The 10,432-nt window shown below is 28.7% G+C and overlaps 1 protein-coding gene across 1 annotated transcript in view; it reads right to left on the minus strand.

Annotated features, from left to right (window-relative positions):
- LOC129917873 (sodium-dependent nutrient amino acid transporter 1-like) overlaps positions 1 to 10,432 on the minus strand; it is a 268,552-nt gene that overhangs the window by 107,995 nt on the left and 150,125 nt on the right. The gene's annotated exons all lie outside the window — the stretch shown is intronic.

Below are 10,432 nucleotides of genomic sequence, written 5' to 3' on the forward strand. Positions count from 1 at the left end.
TTTTATTGATACCCCCATCGATATAGATATAGATTACTTCCATTATTTACGTGATTACCCCCAAGTTACATTTAACAGTATTCCAGTTGAGCTCGATAAGATCTCACACTGTCTTTCACTTCTTCATGATGATTGCTCTCTGGGACCTGATGGAATTCCTCCGATAGTTTTGAAAAACTGTAGATCCGTTTTAGCTCTCCCTCTTCAACACATTTTCGTATTATCTCTTAAATCGGGTATATTTCCAAACATATGAAAAAGCGCATATATTACTCCTGTTTTTAAAAAGGGAGATAAAGCCCACATAACTAACTATAGGCCAATATCTAAACTTTCATGTATTCCAAAGCTTTTTGAGCAAGTTATTTGTGATAGTTTAACGTTCTACTGTAAAAATATTATTTGTAATCAACAACATGGTTTCATGCAAAAAAGATCAACGGTTACGAATCTACTTTCATTTTTGCAAAATTGCTCCTTCGCTTTAGAAAGTGGACAGGAACTCGACTGCATTTATACAGACTATTCTAAGGCTTTTGATCAACTTTCTCATGACATCATAAAGTTTAAATTAAAAATGTTTGGTTTTCCTATAAGTTTTATCACTTGGATTTCTTCTTACCTTAAAAATAGATCATATCAGGTGAAATTCAGAGGGACCTTCTCAAAATCGTTCATTGCCAAATCGGGCGTCCCGCAAGGTAGTCACCTGGGACCTCTTCTTTTTATTTTAGCTATTAATGACGTACCGTTATGTTTACGTAAGAGTGAAATTCTTATTTTCGCAGATGATATGAAAATTTACAAAAGCATTAGCTCTGTGAATGACCGCATATCCTTGCAAGATGATCTTGATAGATTTGCTATTTGGTGTACAAGGAACGGTTTAAATCTCAACCCGACTAAATGTCAGACGATGACCTTTTCAAAGAAAAAAACTCCTAGTCTGTATGATTATAAGATATCGCATCACACTTTACTCCGTGTGCATAGCTTTAAAGACCTTGGTGTTAACTTTAACTCCAACCTCGATTTCTCAGAGCACATAAACCTGATTGTAAACAAGGCCAATTCTATGTTAGGTTTTGTCAAGCGTTGGTCGAAAGAGTTTAGGGACCCTTACGTTACATTAGCTCTTTACAACTGCTTAGTTCGCCCCCACTTAGAATACGCATCTCAAGTTTGGACACCTTTTTACAGCATCCATATAGAAAGAATAGAATCAGTCCAACGTAATTTTATTCGTTTTGCCTTAAAAGGCTTACCATGGACGGACCCTTTTAACCTTCCTTCCTATGAACATCGAATCAACCTACTGCAGATCCAAACCTTGTCTCAAAGGAGAGTAAATAACGACCTTGTATTTATTCATCAACTTATAACGGGTGTAATTGATGGCCCGGATCTGCTTAATTCTATTAATTTTAACTACCGGAGAGGTGCTTATAACTTTCGTAGCTTAGATTTAATAAAATTACCCCAACACCGTACTAATTATGGTATGCATGTGCCCTTAACTCGCATGTGTAAGCTTGTAAATTTGAATACTAATCTGTTTGATTTTAATATTAATAAAACTAGTCTGAAAAAAATACTAAAAACCAGTGTACCACGCTCATAAACTTTTTTTTTGTATTTATGTTCAATGTTTACTGATTCTTTTCTCATTTAATGTCTTTATACCTAATTGTATGTACATATGTATATTGAATTATTTTTTTATCAACACTCTTGACTATTAAAACATTTTTGTTTTAAAATTTTGACACTTTCTGAAAATTAAACATGAAATATTAAATTTATTTTTTTGTTCATTTTAAATTTTTTTTATTCTGCACAGATATAATAAATGCTTGTACTAAGCAGTCCCAATCTTTGACCTTCCTTTGATATTCGTATCACCATTCTCTTTACTTATTTAGTTCTTTTTAATTTGTTTTTACCTTCAAAAAACACTAAAAAGTGCCGATACGATAATCATCCGCAAATGACTTCGTACTCGGTGAAAATGGACCCCAGCGCGTGCGGTATCTGGGGGGAAAGAGGCGTGGGAATAAAAAAAAAAAAAAAAAAAAAAAAATTGGCAATATTAGGGAACCCGGCCGAACAGCTTAGATTTTGATGATCTTTTTTTTCAAACGTCGGTAATTAAAAATACTTTAAAGTCTATAGATTAAAAATTGCCGGTGTTGCCGTTTTGATTTTTTAAATTTAATTGAAGATTTTTGTGAACAAAAACAAATTTTTTTCAACAATTTTTCTTAAATTTCATAAATTAATTGATGCCAAAAGATTGTCTAGGAAATTCAAGGAAAAAAAATATATGGGAGTGAGGGACAATCTTCCATAGTTCAAGCGATAGATGCAATTTTCTTATTAATTGACTTCAAACACAAAAAAAAATATTTGAACACAACGGCAACACCTACAATATTCAAATATACATTTTTTAAAAGCTAGAAGCTTAGTCATATATGTAAAATTAAAATTAAGTTAATTGAATGAACGGCTTTTGAAAGAATGGTAATTGAACTCAGATTTTTGAAAAAAAAATTATTGAAAAAAATTTAACATGTCGTTTTTTAAACTTGGTCGTAATATAAAATGCATTTATTTTCAAATTTTTTTTGGCCGCATTTATTATGATTTCAAATTATAAAAGGAAATGTCAATATGTATTACGGTTTATGAAAAAAATTAAAAAGTATTTCATTTTCGAAGAACTTTTTTTAATAAAAGTTTTAAAAAAAAAGGTAACTTATTTTTTTTTTTAAGTTCAACATCTAAACATAAAATTATTTTTTATTCATTTAATAACCCTTACTGTTGAAAGTTAAATAGTTAAAGTTCCTATTTACCACAGTCTTTGAGAAAATTAATTATTTCAATGCAAAAATTCAGTTTTAATAAAAAAAAAACATTGAAATTGAAGTAATTTTTCATTTTTTTTTTTCAAAAGTGTGATGTGACCTTTTTTGCTTCAAAATTCAACTGATAATATTTATGGCCAAAAATTTTTTTTAAATAAATTCATATTTTATTAGAAAAAGTTTGGAAAAAAGTCATTTTAAATTTTTCTAATAACATTTTTTTTTTTAATTCTGAGTTTGAGGACCATTTTTTCAAAAAGTCTTGATTAAATTTAGTGGATTTAAATTTAAGAGATAAGAATGAGCTTCTGGCTTTTTAAAAATGTATTTTAAAATATTGTAGGTGTTGCCGTTGTTTTCAAAATATTTTTTTTTGTGTTTGAGGTCAGAATGTTAGAAAATTGCATTCATCGCTTAAACGATGGAAGATTGTCCCTTACTGCCTTTTATATATTTTCCTTAAATTACCTTGAGAATCTTTTGCTATCATTTGTTTTATGAAATTTAAGCAAAAAAATTAATTTTAATTTTAAAAAACAATACGGCAACACCGGCAATTTTTAATCTATAGACTTTAAAGTATTTTTAATTACCTACGTTTGAAAAAAAAGTCGTCAAAATCAGAGCTGTTCGGCCGGGTTCCCTAATAATTTGCTTTAGTTACTCTACTATTTAAAGATTCTCAACTTTGGTTATTTTATTATAGAATAGAGAATTTATCAATAACACTTAACACATTCAAAATTAGAAACATAATATACCTACAGTAAAATGCAATACTGACACGCACGTTCAAATTGCTTAAAATTTTAAAACTCTGATATTCAAATGCCCAATATCTATGTATTTTCGATCACAGAAGATATCAAGCAAAATTTTCCCATCACTTCATCGTCATCACAAGTAGCTTCGCTATTTAGCATAGTCTCTAGATATTTAAACTTTTGACACTTTCGAAGCACTACTTTTCTACCTTTTCAATGAACTTTCCAAAATTGGAAGGATTTTATTTATTTTTAGAATGGTATTTATATAGCTTCAAGATTCTTTTTTTTTTTCAAACTTCTACGATTTTTTAAGACTGCAAAATCAGTCATCAAAGCAAAAACTATACTCTTGACTTTGACTATCATATCTCATATTTATATTTATTTAATTCGTTAAATACTAACGTTACATTACATCTTAATATTAAATTTATATACTAAAAAAAAACATTAAAAGAAAAACATTAAATACAATATTACATATATGTACATTAAAATTGTGCATTAAAGAAATTTTGTTTGAAATTCTTACTCTTAAAATTAACATTAAATGAAGAAATTATAAAATAGTATCTTTTGAAGACTGAAATAGTCTATTTAATAGACCCGAGCTCCAGAGCAAAAATAGAACAAATTCGTTCAAGACTTTTTATTGGCGATTATGATTCCTTGGCATACAAGAATACTCCAGCCAAAAGTGCTACTAAATCCATTGGTGCATTTCTGAGAAAACGGCAACACTGGTCGGTTTTCAGTTTTTTTGATTTAACTCGAAAACCAAGCCTGACTTTGAAATGGTTCAAAGACACTTTTCATAGCAAATTAAATTTTCTGTCAAGTTAAGATGGTTAAAAAATTTAAAAAATTATTTTTGACTAAAATTCTAACCTAAAATCAAAGAAAAAAAAGTTAAAAAAATGGCAATTTTATTTTTTTTTACTAAATCAAGGAGCATTTTGTGTATGTAGCCGGGACGTCCAAACTTTGTACTAATGAAATAAAGTAGAGGTAAAATCCTTTGATAATATGTAATTTTTATTTTTTTTTGTCAAGAAACAACTTAAATGTACCTATTCAAAAATTAGCACTTTTTCTAAATTTTTGACTTTTTTAGTTAAAAGCAAGTTTTTGAAACTCGATAAAATCGTATTAATTGGTAACTTTTAGACTTTTAAAGTAAACATACTTCGAGGTATTGATTTAATATAAACTAAATAATATGACAAACAAAAAAATTTATTTGCATCCTTATGGCCTTTTGTGCAATTTTGTGTATGTCCATTTTTATAAATTCGGGTCGAATGGATGGACGGAGAGCCATTAGCTTTGGTCTATTGCATAGAAGAACATTTAATACCAACTCTTTTACTGTTTTCAATGGCCTGAAAATCAATTCTTGTAAAATCCGCGACCAACGAAAAGTTTCTCTTGAAAAACGAAAAAAATACTCTAATGAGTTTGAAACAAAATAGCTCAGGCAAATTAGTAAATCAAATTGCACTTTTCGCGGGACAAATTTTTTTCATGGAACGTGTTTAGGTGAATGTCCTTATCGTAAAAGTGAATTTTTTGGGATGATAAGATATCGGGAACAGCCGTCATCTTGGAAAAGAGGTCGGTGCCGTTTTTATTTTATAACTCCATTTTTACTCATTTAAACCAAAAATGTCCGAGGATAAACTTATTATCAAATAAATTATCTAAAAAATGGTATACAAATGAATTCCGTGAGTTAGTTAAATTCAATTTTATAGTCGGTCAAAATCCGGGTTCTTCTCGCAAGGTTAAGACAATATGACATTTTTTCAAATATCTGAAGAACTTTTGATTTGTTTGGGATTTTCTAAAAGAATGAATTATAGCACTTTTAATTATCTATGAAATGAGCCCTTTATCGTTACTGTAACCAACATAATGTATAAGCTATCTAACGTCGAAGTTCACATTCTACCAGTCAAAAGTGAGAAAATATCAAGTTTTCTTCTATTAGACCGAGCAAATTTTTGAAGTGGAGGTATAACCAAAATATAAGTAAACAGTTTTTTAACTATATTCGTCTAAATATTGAATTCAAAGTTTGAAATATTTAATGTTAACCTTTATATGGTTTTCGAGGTTTTAAATGAAGTGAATTTTCCAATTAATGTGAATAAGCTAAAGTGACACTATTTAAAATTCTAAATATAAGAACTGATGCCCTGTCATTTTTCCTAAACATGAACACCTCAATCTCAGCATTACGATAAGTATAACTCAAGATATGAGCTGTGTAAGCCGTTATGTTTTCGAGACTATTGTGTTTAATTTTTGATTGTTTATTTGAACTATTGAAATCCCAAATATGTTCAGTTTAAAAATCGTATATCATGACTTCGACGTTTGTTGCTTCCACAATGTGATGGTTACAAAAACAATAAAGGGTTCATTTCATAGATAATTAAAAGTGCTATAATTCATTCTTTTAGAAAATCCCAAACAAATCAAAAGTTCTTCAGATATTTGAAAAAATGTCATATTGTCTTAACCTTGCGAGAAGAACCCGGATTTTGACCGACTATAAAATTGAATTTAACTAACTCACGGAATTCATTTGTATACCATTTTTTAGATAATTTATTTGATAATAAGTTTATCCTCGGACATTTTTGGTTTAAATGAGTAAAAATGGAGTTATAAAATAAAAACGGCACCGACCTCTTTTCCAAGATGACGGCTGTTCCCGATATCTTATCATCCCAAAAAATTCACTTTTACGATAAGGACATTCACCTAAACACGTTCCATGAAAAAAATTTGTCCCGCGAAAAGTGCAATTTGATTTACTAATTTGCCTGAGCTATTTTGTTTCAAACTCATTAGAGTATTTTTTTCGTTTTTCAAGAGAAACTTTTCGTTGGTCGCGGATTTTACAAGAATTGTTTTTCAGGCCATTGAAAACAGTAAAAGAGTTGGTATTAAATGTTCTTCTATGCAATAGACCAAAGCTAATGGCTCTCCGTCCATCCATTCGACCCGAATTTATAAAAATGGACATACACAAAATTGCACAAAAGGCCATAAGGATGCAAATAAATTTTTTTGTTTGTCATATTTAGTTTATATTAAATCAATACCTCGAAGTATGTTTACTTTAAAAGTCTAAAAGTTACCAATTAATACGATTTTATCGAGTTTCAAAAACTTGCTTTTAACTAAAAAAGTCAAAAATTTAGAAAAAATGCTAATTTTTGAATAGGTACATTTAAGTTGTTTCTTGACAAAAAAAAATAAAAATTACATATTATCAAAGGATTTTACCTCTACTTTATTTCATTAGTACAAAGTTTGGACGTCCCGGCTACATACACAAAATGCCCCTTGATTTAGTAAAAAAAAATAAAATTGCCATTTTTTTAACTTTTTTTTCTTTGATTTTAGGTTAGAATTTTAGTCAAAAATAATTTTTAAAATTTTTTAACCATCTTAACTTGACAGAAAATTTAATTTGCTATGAAAAGTGTCTTTGAACCATTTCAAAGTCAGGCTTGGTTTTCGAGTTAAATCAAAAAAACTGAAAACCGACCAGTGTTGCCGTTTTCTCAGAAATGCACCAATGGATTTAGTAGCACTTTTGGCTGGAGTATTCTTGTATGCCCAGGAATCATAATCGCCAATAAAAACTCTTGAACGAATTTGTTCCATCGAAAAGGGTCTATTCAATAGACTAAAATCAGTTGATTCAACAACGGATCACTTTATAGAAAATTCAAGGATACATTTAATAACTTCATTTAATTCTCTACAAAGAAGTTAAGTTTTCTTTTTTAAAAAAACGTTTTCTTACATATTAGATCAATTTAGAAAAGCTATCAAAATAGGCATTTTTACGTTTTTTTTAGAAAATGTACCGTTATTTTATATCTATGTTAGGTAAGATTGACTGCTGGAACACAATGGTGTCGGAGTCCTAACTGGAATAGCTGTCAAAGTGCAAATGCAAATGTACGAACACAATGCGACGCAACTGGAACCGGAGCCGGAGTCGGAAAAGTTCACCAACTTTTAACTAAACTGAGGCTTAATTATTAACGGCCATATTATTCACTAGTTTAAAAAATACATCTGGATGTAAACAATGTCAAATGTCAAAAATTAATCCAATTCCATAATATTCACTACTTAAATCCAATCTTAAATCCAATTTTTTAAATCCAATCTCGTTAAATCCTGTTTAACTTTATAAATCCAGATGTAAAATTAATTTTCACAGTGTTCAGTTGTTTTTTCACGTATTTTGTGAAGGAAAAATAAAGATAAATGCAAATTATACAAAATTTATTGAATAAACATATAATTTTTTTTGAGTGAATAATATGAACAAAAAATTAAATCCTTGGATTTATGAAATTTCGATTTAATGGATTGGATTTAAAATTAACTTAAATCCAAACTAAATCCAGAGTGAATAATATGGCCGTAAATCTAATATACCTGTAATTAATCTGCACAATAACAGATTTATTCATCAAATAGTTTTTCTGTTCTGAGGGTTTGAATTTGATTTTCTTCTAATCCTTTTTTTATGAGCAAAATCAAATTATTTTGAGTTTATTTGAACATTTTATTAATAAATACTGTTTAAATTTTAGATAAACTAATAGTACAGGTAAAATAGGCATTTAAAAAAGAAAAAATTGTTACAGTCATGAAACTTGGCAAAAAGTTTGCTTTTGAGATAAGAACCAAGTACAAAAAAAGTCTATAAAAAAAAGTTGGGGGGAAGGGTGTTTTTTCGCGGACAAGACGGAGGGGGTGAAGGTCAAAAATATACTGAAAAAAATTGTTTGTCGAATATCATCATATGACACATGTTTTCAAGGTATTTTTTGATGCTGAACGTAATGACATAACAATAAAGTCTATACGATTGCTCTAAGAAAAGTTATTGCCGATTAAAAACAAGGGTGCTTGTTTTTTGACTTCAACAAGTAAAATATAACCGAAACCCATGTGAAAAACATGCTACACTGATAAAATTCGGGACGAAGGTTTTAGATAAAGCAGGGACAAAGGATTCATAAAGTTCTTAAAATTATTTTTGGTGAAAGGGTGTTTTTTTGATGGGTTAAGTTGTGTGTGAGGAAGGTATCATAACAGCTGACTTAAATTTTATTAATTTTTAAAACTTGGTGTAAATGTTTTGGTTGGTATAAGAATTAAGAATCTATAAAGTGTACAAAATTATCTTGAGTGAAAGGGTGTTTTTTTCTAAGAAATGATGAAATTCGGAACTAGTACCACAAAAACTAGGAAAAAATTGTTACACCAATGAAAATTGGTAAAAATGTTTCATTTATAACAGAAACTAAGAACCCGAAAAGTTTATAAAAATATTTTAGGTTAAAGGGTGTTTTTTTGGGAAATAGGGAAAAATCCGCGATAAGTCCGATAAAAGCAATGGTATAAATGGTACAATTACGAAATTCATTAAATATGTTCTCTTTTCCATGGGAATTACGAATAATGTATGTCTATAAATTTTTTTTATTTGAAAGGGTGTTTTTGTTAGAAGTAAAGAAAATATGGGTATACATATTTGAAAAAGTGTGTAATACTAGAGTAATATTAGTGGTACCCTATTGAAATTCAGCAATTATGTTACTTTTAAGATAAGAAACAAGAATCTAAAGTGTCTATAAAAATATCATGGTTAACAGGGTGTTTTTTTGAGTGAAAACAAAAATGATGGGTCACCCTAATGAAATTTGGTAAAAACATTGATTTTGGGATAGAAAGCAAGAATAAAGAGTTTTCATAAAAAAATTTTGGTGAAAGGGTGTTTTTTTCGAAGAGACAGTAAAATTTGTAATTGGTCCCAAAAAGCCAATGATTCGTGTAAAACGTCTGAGAACTTAAATATAAACGTTCAATTTGTCATCAAAACCATAAATTAAATGAATCATTGGCTTTTTGGGACCAATTACAAATTTTACTGTCTCTTCGAAAAAAACACTCTTTCACCAAAATTTATTTTATGAAAACTCTTTATTCTTGCTTTCTATCCCAAAATCAATGTTTTTACCAAATTTCATTAGGGTGACCCATCATTTTTGTTTTCACTCAAAAAAACACCCTGTTAACCATGATATTTTTATAGACACTTTAGATTCTTGTTTCTTCCATTAATGAGGAATTGTTTGTATAAAATGACAACGATTTTTATGTTAATTAGCACCACTTAATAGAACGAAGTGTTTTGTGTATTAAAATGAAATTCTTCCTTCCTTTATATTAAACCTTTATAAAAACTTTTGCATGTATAATTTCGTTGAAATTGAAATATTATGACGAATATTCCCATAAAACATTCGTTACCTTACTATCGGACACCCTGTAGAAAAAGTGAGAAAATGAATAAAAACTTGAAATGAATGAATTTATATAACATTATGCTCACAGTTTTTAAATAAATAGTTTGCTTTAAATTGTATTGGAGTTTTTTGATAATTAGTAATACAAAGGTTGATCATTTTTTAATTAGTTAAATAATAATTGATGTTTTTATCTATAAAAACAATCTATAAGAATTTGTCGATATATTAAATAAATAATTAATAAATGTATAGTCGAATCTAAAATTATCTTACACCTAAAGCAGCCAGACACGTGCATAAGCCCACACACATTTCAAAACAAAACTACAATTAAAAGAATACATTTTGAATTTATAAAGCAAAAATGCATCCAAACAGCTCAAAAGTCAATAGTTTTCTTTCAAAGACTATAAAGCTGTATATAATCATATTCATAAGTCAC

Source organism: Episyrphus balteatus, chromosome 4, assembly GCF_945859705.1.
Source record: "Episyrphus balteatus chromosome 4, idEpiBalt1.1, whole genome shotgun sequence".
Taxonomy (NCBI): domain Eukaryota; kingdom Metazoa; phylum Arthropoda; class Insecta; order Diptera; family Syrphidae; genus Episyrphus; species Episyrphus balteatus.